The sequence below is a fragment of the Bos grunniens genome, chromosome 7 (assembly GCF_055505025.1).
Source record: "Bos grunniens cultivar Pamir isolate PY7600 chromosome 7, Bosgru_T2T1.0, whole genome shotgun sequence".
Classification (NCBI taxonomy): domain Eukaryota; kingdom Metazoa; phylum Chordata; class Mammalia; order Artiodactyla; family Bovidae; genus Bos; species Bos grunniens.
In genome coordinates this window covers 82,709,271-82,723,682 of record NC_141171.1, presented here as the reverse complement: position 1 = coordinate 82,723,682, position 14,412 = coordinate 82,709,271, and the positions used below count along the sequence as shown (strand labels likewise).

Below are 14,412 nucleotides of genomic sequence, written 5' to 3'. Positions count from 1 at the left end.
TTATGTATGTTTTTCTTGCAATCACTTAGAATGAGATTCCAACTAGAAGTAGCTGCTACATGTCACTTTTAGATTGCCACAGAAACTATAAAATTAAATTAGGTTTGTGCCTTTGCTCATCACATTCCGTAAAGCCTATTGTGGGCTCTGACACACTGTTTGGGTGCCTCACTGGAAACAGGAGGGATCAGATTTTGTTCTCTTCATCCCAAGAAAATTCGCATTTGATCATAAAGGACATTTACAGCAAGGCTGGTAAAGAGAGCTCAGACCCTACTGTCTGAAGTTTTGGTATTGAAACTTGAAGGGCTCTCCTAAATGCCTGTGTTTTTCTTAACAGAAAAAAAAATTTTTTTTTTCCTCCCAGAAATAATCTCTGATATCCGAAAGCTTCCTCTGATAGTCTCTTCTAATGTCAGGCCACAGGCGACATCCCTCCTGTTTGCTGGCCAGGCGGAAGGAGGTCCCTGCGGCCCTTCAGTATCCTCATGTTTCCTGGGTGCTAAAGAAATGTCCCATCCTCATGACAAGCCAGCTTCTCTCTCGCAAAGTTCCATAATGAGTGGCTGGGCAGGAAGAGCAAAAATGCTGGGAATTTTTTATGACACTAAATATAAAGCAGCTCTTCAAATACAGAAACATAGATGATTCCCAAAAGTTTGCTTCCAGTTGACAATGGTCTTCAAAATTCAGCATTATGGGATTTACCAACCAAACCATACCAAACGTGGTACCTCAGAAGAAAATCTTTCTGTGTGTGGAACAAGTTTGGGTGGGCTTGTCACGGCAGTAGACTTGTCACCCAAATGACCTGCTAAGCTTTGTGGAGGAGTGGCAATTCTTACCCCTGGATCCCAATGACAATCTCCTGGCCTGGGGCACAGTTCACAAATACCATTTCTATGCACTACCCTCAAGGTTTCTTCCCCCTGCCCCCCACTCTATACAAGGCCCAGATATTAATATCTTAAAAAAATCTCTCTGGGTGATTTGTGTGCAGTCAGAATTGAGAATCATTAAGAGATCAGCCTAAGCAGATCCAGTTCCCTGCAAAAACAATTAATTAATCAAGTGCTACTGAATTGGGAGACTTCATTGTATCTGATTCAATCAAATGCCCTTCAGTTGTGCATGGCTTTCTCAGGAGCTCACACACAAAAATGGCTATAATCAAAGTTTTCTGAAAGAGTCTCAGAGTAAATGTATAGATTTCTCAGCACATAAAATATTAATACCAGTGTTCAATCTCACTAACTTACAATAGAAACTGCTGTATTGATTTGTGGTACGGGGGAAGAAATAGATTGTAATTTGAATCAAATGGCTCAGAAAATTCCCCTGGTAAATCTATCAACTAGGAAAATCATCTTTGAGAATAATGAGCATGTTATTTTCCCCAGTGGGCTTGAGCCCATCTGCTCAGGCCCACAGAGGAGGCAAGTCAGGGGCCCCCTGCCATCTTCCTCTCAGAGAAACTCTCTTTCCAGGCAGGGAAATGCTCCTCCTCCATCCTGGGGCTGTGGATGGACACCCTGGCCCACATAGCCCTGTTGAGCAGGGAGGCAAAGGTGAGACAGAGGTGAACTGTTAGGCCCACTAGAGGCAGGGGCAGGGGGCATTGAAAAGAAGGGGTCTCTGGAGGAAAGGGCACAGGGCCTTTGGTACCTATGTAAGAAGGACTTTAAATTCTGGTTTCCCAGTGGAATTACTTGCAAAGCATTAAAAAATACCCCAGTGCCCAGGTGCGACCCTGGAACAAATAAGACAGAATTTTTATGGGAAATGTTGTGGCACCAAATAATTCTTAAAAACACAGAGACTGTAATATGTAGACAGAGTTGAGAACCATCATTCTACTGTCAGCTTCTCAAAGGCTAGCAGAATAAATTGGCTATTTATGTATTAACAGAATGATTTCTTAAGTGTTGAAAAAGATCCTTTTTTCTCTGAGCTTCTCCCCAACAAATGCATTAATGCCTAAGATTCAACAGTTAGATATGCATTCCTTTGGCTTAATAAGAGGCTTTATCTTCTGCTATAAAGCACACACTCCAGTAAGAAATGTATAGAGTCTTTTTCATCATTTAAACTTTTTTTTTAATGTATGTTTTAACAGGAGAAAGGAAGACTATGAAGTCAGAGGAAATCTTAATGCACCAAGAAGGACAGCAATAGGAAGAGGAAGGAGGACTGAAGACTAAGTTAGCATCTTTTCGCTTTTGCCTAGAGCAAACTCTGGGAGATAGTGAAGGACAAGGAAGCCTGGTGTGCTGCTGTCCATGGGGCCACAAAGAGCTGGACACGTGTTGGTGACTGAACAACAACAACAGAGCTGGTTCCAGAGGATGACTGTTGATACTGCTGGCTTCAGGGGAGCTGTAGGTTGGCAGTCCCACTCCTGACATTGCGAAGGCTCAAAATTCAGTAGTCACATGATTCGATATAGCAACAAGGCCATGTCAAACCAATCTTCTGATCCTTCAATCGTTAAGAATCAAAGAACAGATCAAGGCCAGTGTCATGAGTTGATAGATGAGGAAATAGGCTGGGAATGACAGAGTTGGGATTTTGAGTCAGGTCCCTTTCCTAATTCACACTCTCTTTCAAAAGAAGACCAACCTCTTCCTTCTTTGGATTTACTTTGTCCTAGGCTAAGAGTCGGACACAACTGAGGGACTTCACTTTCACTTTTCACTTTCATGCATTGAAGAAGGCAATGGCAACCCACTCCAGTGTTCTTGGCTGGAGAATCCCAGGGATGGGGGGCCTGGTGGGCTGCCGTCTATGGGGTCACACAGAGTTGGACACGACTGAAGCAACTTAGCAGCAGCAGCAACATGAGAATTAATAAATCTCTTGCCCCTACAGGCACTTACTGACAATTATGTCTTTCTGTTCCATGAATATAGAGGGATCCTTACTTATAGATGAATTGTGTTTTAACAGTTTAGCTGCAAGGTGGTTATTTGAAATTTAGAATTCACTGCCCTATAGAAACAATATTATATATAGCAGTTAGTTTCCCAGATCAGTTCATGAACAACTTCAATCATAAATATTCTTGAAATGATGTGCCCATCGAAACCATCATAGAAGTAGGAGTTTATCATGTCAAGAAATCTTAACTTGTAAATCCAGCTCCTCTGTTTCTGCCACAAGAATTAAATGTTCTTTCCTCAAATGTCTCCCATCATTCCTACCATCACAACATTTTAGGGCAAGGATGTCTGTGCATAACTTGGTAAGTCACTAAATTTAATTCTATCCTCGAGTTTGGGGTGGGGAATGAAGAGTCTTCTCCCAGGAAGTATTCTGTATTATTTTACAAATGTATATATTTATAAATGAGGGACATAGATAAAATTCATATATTCATTTCTTAGCAGAATTGTTTTCATCTAGGAAAAATAATTAGATTTCTGTACTTAAAATTCAAGGAAGATATCAACTGTACCAGGTCTGATCATATTTAATAATAGAAACTTACACATTTTGTATCTTGAAACCATGGTGTAGAGAACGCTATCTTTGAGTATGCTTGGCATTTCAGTAACAAACTCAAGTGACAGAGTGACTTCAGCCAAACTAAAGATATGTGATAGATATATTAGTGGAAAGAAATGTGTTCCTAAAGATGACTTAAGATGGTATAGGAGTTTTGGCAGGATGTATCCACTGCAGCTGAAGGCTTATCTTTATGTCTTATAAAGTGACAGAGTTGTGTCAGGCTTCACAAAAGAATGGGACTGTTGGCCATACAACAAAAGTCCTACAGGCAAAAGTAAGTAGCCCTATAGGAATTAAGACAAAAGAACCATGAATGCAGCCCTCCATGGAGTGGGAGCTTGCCTTTCAAGCCACAGAGAATTTTGTCAGATAAAATGAAACAGAAACAACAGCTAAAGCAACAAGAAAAGAAATAAAAATCAGGGTGGGAAGTTATCAGAGCAAGTTTTAACACTTGCAGCTTCTGACTGCAGGGTTAGGGTTGGATTCTGAATGAGCCAGAAGAAAGCAACTTTTAAACTCTCTTTTCTACCAAAAAATGTTTCTTTCTTGAGCCACCTACTGCCAGTGGATGACATAAGAACTGTCTGAAATGTTGATCAGGACCTAACTTCCTATACAGATCCTCTGTTACCCTTTTAACTTCAAGGTTATAGAAATCCATCCATCCATCCATATACACAAACGAATATGTCATGAGCACTTACATAGTGGTAGGCAATGGTGTAAGCTCAGATGATAAAGCAGAAAATAATAAAAAGTCACTCCCCTTATGGGAGAAACAATGAGCAAGTAATTGCATAATATCAAGCAGAAGGGATCATTAGAAAAGTAAAGCAGTGTAAGAAAATACAGTGAAAGGGCTGTGCAACGCTCTTTTAGATAGGACGGCCCTGTTTAGGAGATGATTTTTGAGTAAAGTCCTGAGTGAAGAAGAGTCAGTTTTTAGAAAACCTGAGAAAAAGATGTTCCAGGTGGCGAGGTCTGCTAGAGCAAAGGCCCTGGGGCAAGAATAAGCTTGGCAGATTGGGAGCAAAGACGACGACCACTGGCAGTCAAGTGGAGTGAAGATGATAGATGACATCACAGAGTGTCCTGTAGACCTTGGTAAGGAATGTTAGGAGGAAACTATTTAGAGATTTGGAGATAGGGGGCTGATATAAAATAATTTTGTTTTAAAAGCCAACCTGTAAAATCTGTTTCTGATGGAAGAGTAAGGATTGAATGTATCCTTCTGCCTGAAACAATTGGGAAACCAGACAAAATAGAGCAAGCAACAACTTTCAAAACAGTGGGCATCATGTGAAGAAGGATCTCTGAGAGATGGAAAACAAATCAGTTGACTTCTAAGATTGCCTGGTTTACTGCCCAGAGAAAGTTTCCAGGCCACAGGAAAGGAGGGGGAAGCTGGGCAGGGCCCACTGATCTCATGAGTTGACGAGGCAGCTGTGGGTCTGGGGAAGCCAAGGTACTTGGAGATGGCAGAGGAGCAAAGAGAATAAGGCTGTCCAGAGAACACCAGGGGTCTGCAGAGGCTCATTCAGCCATGGGGCGATTAGGGCAAGTGCATGAAGAAATTACCTGAACCTAGGGGAGAGACTCGAAAGAATGAGAAGAAACAGTACCCAGCAATCACAACAGACCAGGAATAGTGCCTGCTCCAACAGTTAGAGGGGAGAACCTCTTAATTCAGAGGGCATTTAATAGTACTGAGAAGTGTCTTACAACAACCATGGGGAAAATTAACCTTACACTAAATGCTGCTGTGGTTCTGCTAACAAAGCTTCAGAACAAGACCTGATAGGAACAAATGGGATCTCAGAACTGGAACAAAGCTCAAGAATATTTGTAGGCATACAAAAATATCCAGCACCCAACAAAGTACCGCTCATAGTGTCTGGAATCGACATGTGCACGCGTGCTCAGTCACTTCAGTCATGTCTGACTCCTTGTGACCCTATGGACTATTGCCCACCAGGCTCTTCTGTCCATTGGATTCAAAGAGATGTGAAAAACAAACTAACAAAAGAAAAAAGAAAAATAATGAAATGAATCAATCATTTGCAACTAACTTTTAGATAACACTCATGAAGAATGAGATTAGGATATTTAAACAGTTATTACTAGGAAATTCCTTGGTTAGGTCTCAGCACTTTCACTGCAGTGGGCCAGGTTCAATTCCTGGTCAGGAAAATAAGATCCTGTAAGCCTCACAGCATAGTGAAAAAACAAACAAACAAAAACACAGTTATTACTATAATTGTATTCCCTCTATTGAAGAAGTTAGAAGTATTGAACAAGCAAAGACCTGGAAAATATAAAAGCAACCCCAAGTTAACTTAGAGTGATTAAAACCACATGTCTGATTAAAAACTTCACCAGGTAAGATTAACAGAAGATCAAACTTGCAGTCGAAAAGATTATGAAGCTTGAAGACATAGCAATAGACTAAAAATCATGGGGAAGATTGTGTAAACAATAGAAAAGATCACAGTATTGGTGATCTGTGTGATGACTTCAAATGACCAGATATACATATAATTAGAGTTCCCAAAGGAGAAGAGAGGAGGGTGAGACATAAATGTAGTTGAAGAAATAATTGAGGAAAATTGTTAAAATAGATGAAACTATAAACCCACAGATCCAAGATGCTCAATAAACCTCAAGGATAAGAAATGTGAGGAAAACTCTACCAAAATGCATCATCATCAAATTTAGGAGAAGTGTTTTATAAAAAGTTTTGTAAAAAATGCAAAAATGTTCATGTTTTTATGCTTCTCTTTGTAAATCTGATCAAAACCTCAGTGATTCTGATATTATAAAGAACTATGGTTTTAGAAATTTTTGTCAAAAATAAAGCCAAATAAGTTTTGCTTTAAATGCAGAAGTGTACTTTTTTCATCAATACAGAATATATGTCCAATGAAGATTATAATCACTAGAAAAATGTCTTCTTAGCACTGTTAGTATCTCCCACTTTATACTAGGATTTATATATTAATTAAAGATATCTTTAAACAGAACAAATGGGTACAAAATTGAGTTGGAGAAAGTAGTATGTATCATACCATTAATGCACAAGATAATAAACCAGCTAAACCCAGTGACCATCATTTGTTCATTAGATAAAACTCTGCATGAATATCAATGTGTCATTTTGATCAGCACTTACCACTCTTATTTACTGAGACTGACACATTGCTTCATGAAGCTGTAGAATGGCTATCAAATGGTTAACAAAGGACTTAGAAAACTACTATGTAAAAAAGAATAAGGCACAAGAGAGAGTTGAGTGATTGTAATTCTGAAAAGGAATTAAGCTCTGATTTTTAAAATGGTATTTCTGGAGGCTGAGCTCTTTTCTTTAAAATAAAAATTAAAAAAAATCTAAGTCCATTCAAATACCAGTTTCCTATCATTTGAGTCAGATTCACTATATGGTAAAATCAACTTGTGGATTGTGCAGAAATCCTTGTTTGAACTGGATGAAAAAAATTGTCAAAAACAAAAGTTGTTTCTGCTTTTGTACATAAACGCATCCCTTCTCCTGCTGGCGTACCAAAAGGACTTGCCATTTTCTCAAAGGGATAGAACGTAAATAAAGGTAACGTAAATACTATGAATCCTAGTCCTCTAAGACATTATCTTTTAAAGGAAAGTAATCAGATCACTGCTCTGAAGAAAGCAAATGTCTTCACTTATGAATAAACCTGATGTGTGAGAAAACTGGACTTGATTTTTATTTCAAGTAAGGTTAAACCCAGAACAATGATGAAAAATAAGACTGCTATTTCAGCCTTAAAAGCAAAGGAAGCATCTATTTTACAAATAGTTTTTAATAAATAATGCAATGATTTTTATAACAGCATAATGTTTTAATACGAATTAGACACCAAAATCACTGCAGATGGTGACTGCAGCCATGAAATTAAAAGATGCTTGCTCCCTGGAAGAAAAACTATGACAAACCTAGACAGCATATTAAAAAGCAGAGACATCACTTTGCCTACAAAGATCTGTATAGTCAGAGTTATGGTTTTTCCAGTAGTCATGTATGGATGTGAGAGTTGGACCATAAAGAAGGCTGAGCACTAAAGAATTGATGCTTTTCAATTGTGGTGTTGGAGAAGACTCTTGAGAGTCCCTTGGAATGCAAGGAGATCAAACCAGTCAATTCTAAAGAAAACACAACTCTGAATATTATTGGAAGGACTGACGCTGAAGCTGACGCTCCAATACATTGGCCACCTGATACAAACAGCCGACTCACTGGAAAAGACCCTGATGCTAGGAATGACTGAAGGCAGAAGGAGAAGGAGACAGCATAAAATGAGATAGTTGGATGGCATCACTGACTCAATGGACATGGGTTTGAGCAAACTCCTAGAGATAGTGAAGGACAGGGAAGCCTGGGTGCTGCAGTTCATGGGATTGCAAAGAGGTGGACATGACTCATTGATTGAACAACACCAACAAGGCATCAAATCTTTCTAGTCTCTTTTGTAAGTAAAAGAGACAATGATGCAGCCTAAATCTGCAGGTTTTTATTTAAGTTTTGAAAAACTTACAAATGCCAGTAAGCCATTACACCTTGAGAAGTGAGACTTCAAGATCCTTCCACTTATATTCTCAGGGAGGATCGTTTCTAAAGCAATCAAGCCATTAAAAGATGAGGGAAATAGTCACGTGAAAGAGTAGTTAGAACAGTGGTGATGGGTGCCCTGAGAGAGAGAATTCTTCAAGGACTGTGGGAGCCCAGAGGTAAGATGATGATCTTCCTTTCCTCAGTGACTCTCAAGAGTTATTTTCCTCTCTTTCAGTTCCCTCTCACTTCTAGAATTTTTTCTTTATAGGCCAGAAATTTTTAAAAAAACAAGAGGAGTGAGGTGCCCCCAGAATGTCATTTAAGAGTATCCAACTTGGAATAGCCTCTTTAGTGAAACAAAAACAAAACTTTGAAGCAAAATAGAAAATTAAAAAAAAAAAAACCTTCAAAGACTGGAATCATTTCTATGATGGAAAAGCTCTCAAGGACTACTTACACCTATTTATTATCATTAGTCCATTTATGGGACATTTTTATGATCAATAAATATTTTTAGTAAATGCTGCAATGAGTCCGAAGAGGGATAAGATGTGATACTGGGGGAAAAAATTAAATCAAGCATAGCAAACAAATGTTTTTAGGCAGAATGTAAACTTCGTGCTCCATGGAGATCTATGCAAATATTAATACAATGCCAAAATTATATACAAATACTCTGGATACACAAATACTCTTATTTGATTCTCTTCATTTTATAGCTTAGGAAAATTCCCTGGAACGTATTGGCCAAATAACTACAAGAGACCAGAATCTACCTTAAATTTAAAAAAAAAATGCAATTTAGTTCAAACTAGTTCTTTTGTGATCCATAAATGTGTTCAGAATTTAGCTGAAATGGCTCCCAGAGCTAGGAAGGAAAGAGAAAACTTTACTTAAACATCAAAGGAATATTATAGAAAGGCATGGCTTCAGGGACATGGCTGATGAAAAATTTCTTAAAAACAAAACAAAAATTTTAGATAGGATAAATAAGCTTGACATGGGAGTGGTGTTGTCTTCAGAAAACTCAGACTGAGTTTATCACAATATTTTTATAATAAGTGGTTCCTTTTTTCTTCTACTTAAATACCAGTGTCAATAATAACAATACTAATATGTGCTATCTTAAGAACAAATGAATCATTTATTCTGATTTTGTTACTCTGAAACACTTAATGAGTGCTTCAATTTAAAAAAATCTCCTAGAGTAAGACATGGTCACTTTACATTTCCAGTTAGTATTCTCTGCAGAAAAAAAAAAATACAAAAACTTTAAAAATGATTTTTTCCCCTTGCACATATGTTCACAGGTCATATGTATCTTATCCTTTTTGCTATTCTCATAGATTCTACTTGATATGGATGATTATTGCCTATTGCAGAGACATCTCATCTACCTGTTTAGAGAAATTCTGTTATAAAGCAAAAATGAATGTTCCCAGTTTATTCACCATATATTTCTAAAAAAAAAAATGAAAACTAAACCCAACCCCCAGAAAAAAAAAGAGGGAGCTGCATAATAAATATGTTTCCTGTGGAGGGTTCATCCCCTTTCCCTTCGCCCCCCAGTATGTGTCTGGGTTCACAGGGAACAGAGGATGCCCTGTTCATTCACATGTGTTTCTCTGTGTCGTGGGATGCTCAACACTTTCTGAAGAAGCCCCAGATGCAAGGATCCAAGTTTCCACATGAGTGATGATGCTACAAGCCTTGTCTTGCCCAGCAACAGCCATCCCTCTTCCCAGTCACAAGATTCATAGAAAACATCTGAACATTTATTTTGGCTCATGCTTGTTAAAACACACAATGGTTTGATAGTCCACTTCTCTTGCCCACAAGTAAGCTTTTAAATTTTGTGTTCCAGTACGAAACTGTTCCTTCTTATTGGTGTTGGCATATAGCTCATGTTAACAGTTAACACATACTCCTCCACAAAGGGGAGAATAAGGGCTAAACTGTTAGCTGTGAAGAGCCAGTGTTTCTCAACGAAGAAGGTCTTTTGCTAGTGTTATGACACATGGCTCAAAAGATGCCAGGCTGTCTTGGCATGCTGCCTTTGGCAATCTGCCTTCATATGGGACAAGATAAGGGTGGAATCAGCCAGAAGTACGATCAAATAGCTTTCTCATGATTAGACTGATAGGCAATTGAAGTGAGATGATCAACTTGGTTCTAACGGATATACCGGTGGCCCGTGTTCTTGAATTTAACATTCAAGGTGAGGATCTTCAAAGGGAGATGTGAAGAGAGCTGTTCCCTCCACTCCTGGAATGGGGAAGACTTACTTTCATTAGTGTGGCTTATTTGAAGGGTGGCTATGTCACTTAGTGTCTCAACTGGAACACCTCTGAAATGAAGGCAGGTGTTGATGGCAATTACACTGGAATAACAGAAGTCATCAGGACTGTCCCAGGCCAAACAGGATGTTTGCTCCCCCTACTTAGTTACAAGTACATCAGCTCTTATGGCAATCCATCCATCCATCTGTAGACCATTTCCTACTGTTTGCAAAAGTCTTACATCTGTTTTCATTCTTTTCTTCTTCAGTAAACCAAGTCTATTTTTGAGGTTCTTTCCACAGTGCAATAGAGTTAACTTCATGCTGTAAAAATTTAAGCTTTATTTTTTAGACTTTTCAGGGTTGGAGAAGAGGGACCTGTCCTCTCTGGGATGATATACAGAGCCTAGCACAGGAGTTGCAGGTGTGTGGTCTTCTAATATCGTTTGTTTTGTTCTCTGCAGAGAATTTTACAAAGAAAAAGAAAACTTTCCTTCCCTTTTGAGCCATCTAGCAACTTTGGCCAGTTCAGGAATACACACTTGTGTGGTTTGGATGGAGATGAATGTGGCTCTGATTGTTTCAAAGTGAGAAAGTAGCAAAGCTTACCCTGACTTGAGAAGCTGACCAGGCTGACTGTGTTGAGACCACAGGCTGTGTGCTCATAAGATCCACTAGGCTACATTGCTCTGGAAAATGTGCTCCCTGACTGAGCATGTGGGAAGTTCCATGTAAGCTTGAATGAGGATATTCCTAGAAATCAATTTTCAGACCTGGAGAAGACTTAAGTCATCAGTCCAACACTTTTATTTGGACCAGAAAAGTGAGGAGATTTGTCTACTGCATCAGGGCCTAAATTTGCTTCTGATTCCTTCTCCAGGACCTCTGACCCAGTTCCACTGTGTTTCACAGCACCAAGGGCAGGAGTCACACAGACTGCAATAGTATAATTTACAATGTATAATGTATGGGGGTGGTCTTCATTAAATTTTGAGTTGGTCACTTTATAACACTGACATGGTCATGAATTTTTATTCCAGTTTGACTATTAACTACAAGGAAAAATTTGGTGAAATCATTTCACAGTGTGATTTCCTCCCCAGCAATTTTGGGGCTAAGCTAGATGAAATTCTTTCAAAGGCTCCTTTAGCTTGGATTCCCAGTTAACCAACTCTTCTCATTTTACCATACTGATGTACAAGGTTATTGGAATAATAATTACAGTAATGTGTCATCACTCAGTCGTGTCCAACTCTTTGTGACCGCATGGACTGTAGCCTACGAGGCTCCTCTTTCCATGGGATTTTCCAGGCAAGAGTACTGGAGTGGGTTGCCATTTCCTTCTCCAGGGGATCTTCCTGACAAATCTCCAAAACATAGGAAATTAGCAAAGGGGCACATCAAAATCTTCTGCCTTACTTTTTCTTTTCTTCCCTACTTCCTCCTCCTAATTGTTATCCTTTTTTTCCTCTTTCAGTTCTGTTCAGTTCAGTTCAGTTCATTTCAGTCGCTCAGTCATGTCCGACTCTTTGCAATCCCATGAATCACAGCACGCCAGGCCTCCCTGTCCATCACCAACTCCCGGAGTTCACCCAGACTCACATCCATCCAGTCAGTGATGCCATCCAGCCATCTCATCCTCTGTCATCCCCTTCTCCTCCTGCCCTCAATCCCTCCCAGCATCAGAGTCTTTTCCAATGAGTCAACTCTTCGCATGAGGCGGCCAAAGTACTGGAGTTTCAGCTTCAGCATCATTCCTTCCAAAGAAATCCCAGGGCTGATCTCCTTCAGAATGGACTGGTTGAATCTCCTTGCAGTCCAAGGGACTCTCAAGAGTCTTCTCCAACACCACAATTCAAAAGCATCAATTCTTCAGTGCTCAGCTTTCTTCACAGTCCAACTCTCACATCCATACATGACCACAGGAAAAACCATAGCCTTGACTAGACGAACCTTTGTAGGCAAAGTAATGTCTCTGCTTTTGAATATGCTATCTAGGTTGGTCATAACTTTCTTTCCAAGGAGTAAGCATCTTTTAATTTCATGGCTGCAGTCACCATCTGCAGTGATTTTGGAGCCCCCAAAAAATAAAGTCTGACACTGTTTCCACTGTTTCCCCATCTATTTCCCATGAAGTGATGGGACCGGATGCCATGATCTTCGTTTTCTGAATGTTGAGCTTTAAGCCAACTTTTTCACTCTCCACTTTCACTTTCATCAAGAGGCTTTTTAGTTCCTCTTCACTTTCTGCCATAAGGGTGGTGTCATCTGCATATCTGAGGTTACTGATATTTCTCCCGGCAATCTTGATTCCAGCTTGTGTTTCTTCCAGTCCAGCGTTTCTCATGATGTACTCTGCATATAAGTTAAATAAGCAGGGTGACAATATATAGCCTTGACGTACTCCTTTTCCTATTTGGAACCAGTCTGTTGTTCCTTCCATTTTTTTCTAAATTTATTCACTGTAACATTTTCTCTCCTTGTGATACAAAAATTAACATAGTATTAATATCTAGGTAACGCAAAAATAAAGAGAAAAGAAATATTGCTTTTAATGTAATAAGTCAATTTGTCTTTCCATAGATGGTCAGATTTTCACAGAAAGAGCCACAGAGGCATCATTCAACCAGATTCCCATCTCAAGAAGGTAACATACAGTTGTCATGAAGTTATTCAGTTCAGTTCATTAGCTCAGTCGTGTCCATCTCTTTGCGACCCCATGAATTGCAGCACGCCAGTTCCATCACCAACTCCCAGAGTTTACTCAGACTCATGTCCATTGAGTCAGTGATCCCATCCAACCATCTCATCCTCTGTCATCCTCTTCTCCCACCTTCAATCTTTCCCAGCATCAAGGTCTTTTCAAATGAGTCAGCTCTTTGCATGAGGTGGCCAAAGTATTGGAGTTTCAGCTTCAACATCAGTCCTTCCAATGAACACTCAGGACTGATCACCTCTAGGATGGACTGGTTGGATCTCCTTGCAGTCCTGGGGACTCTCAAGAGTCTTCTCTAATACCACAGTTCAAAAGCATCAATTCTTTGGTGCTCAGCTTTCTTTATAGTCCAACTCTTACAGCCATACGTGACTACTGGAAAAACCATAGCCTTGACTAGATGGACCTTTGTTGGTAAAGTAATGTCTCTGCTCTTTAATATGAAGTTGTTCAGGTCCTTATAAATCTCACATATATGAGAACAAAAAGTTATCCATGACCAGTAGAAATGCAGCCTCTCCCAGTGCACTGAGAGTTAAAAGTGGCAAATGACAGCAAGTGTGAGACAGCCTTGAGGCCTTGAAAATTCTACAAATTCAGATATGACCCGTAAGAATCTGTCTGCTAGTAAAGATAGAGACTACAGGTTTGTTTTAGTTTTTGAATTATCATGGAAAAAAGGAAAATGAAATACTTCTTATTGCTTAAATATAGGTATGTTAAAAATGCTATTTTTTTTTAGCATAAACACACCATAGGGCAATTATTTTAATGTGTGTAACAATTAAATGGAGGGAAAAAGGCAAAAGAAAATTTTAATGGTAGTGATTTGAGAAGAATAACAAATGCTAGTATTTTTCTTATTGCTCTTTTCTCCCTTTCTCCTGTAAAATTCTCCTGCATATAATTTTTATTGATATTTTACCACCATATTTTCCACCAGGAGACTACAACCCCACAGTAGTACTTTCACTAGAGTGGGGTAAGTAATTCTCACACAAATGTTAAGCAGCAACTCTCTTAGCACAAAGAGAGCTTCTTTAATATTTTAGTCCCTAGAGTTAGCATCTCAGCATTCAGAGCTTCTAAGACTATACAAAGAAACTCCTGTTTGGTCTCAATGAAAATCAAAAGATTTGGCTTTTGTAGAAAGGCAGGTTGGGTAATTATAGTTACTGAGGGGAACAATATCTCTTGCTTTTCTCTGTCATGTTTGAATGCACAGATTTCTGACTTTATGTTAAAAGCATCACTTCTCCCTTTTTACTGTGCTTGAGAGAGCTAAATATATATGGCAATGAAAAACCCCTTCAGCCTTTGACTGCA

General features: G+C 39.1%; 1 long non-coding RNA gene across 3 annotated transcripts in view; it reads left to right on the top strand.

The window, feature by feature from the left end:
* Window positions 1–6,387, top strand: part of LOC147369895 (uncharacterized) — a 212,967-nt gene extending 206,580 nt beyond the window's left edge. For all 3 annotated transcript variants that reach the window (XR_015168067.1, XR_015168068.1, XR_015168069.1), the window contains one exon: window positions 2,117–6,387. This is a non-coding gene — a long non-coding RNA (uncharacterized LOC147369895). The remainder of the gene's footprint in view (window positions 1–2,116) is intronic.
* The last annotated feature ends 8,025 nt before the right edge of the window (window positions 6,388–14,412 follow it).